Below are 368 nucleotides of genomic sequence, written 5' to 3' on the forward strand. Positions count from 1 at the left end.
CATCGTGATTTTAATATTTCATTTTATTATTTATCTCAGCTGATGTTATAATATGACTTTATGTGATTTTGAGAAAACGATGGTGTTTTTATTTTTGAATAAAATATATGTTTGAAAATATCATAAAAATTTGACAAAAATATATCGATATTAGTATCAAATTAACTATTTGAAATTCCTCATTTCTTGTGTATTTTTTTAATTTAATTTTTTAATAATTTAATTTATGTATAATAACGAAATAATTCATATTTAGTTTAATAATATAATTTTTTTTATAAAGAGAATAATTATTTATTTGTTGGAACTCAACAATTATTTTAATTATATTTTAGATCTTTTATATTTTAAAATGAGATGTTCATTCT

Source organism: Cynara cardunculus, assembly GCF_001531365.2.
Source record: "Cynara cardunculus var. scolymus isolate 2C chromosome LG 13, CcrdV1, whole genome shotgun sequence".
NCBI classification, from domain to species: Eukaryota; Viridiplantae; Streptophyta; class Magnoliopsida; order Asterales; family Asteraceae; genus Cynara; species Cynara cardunculus.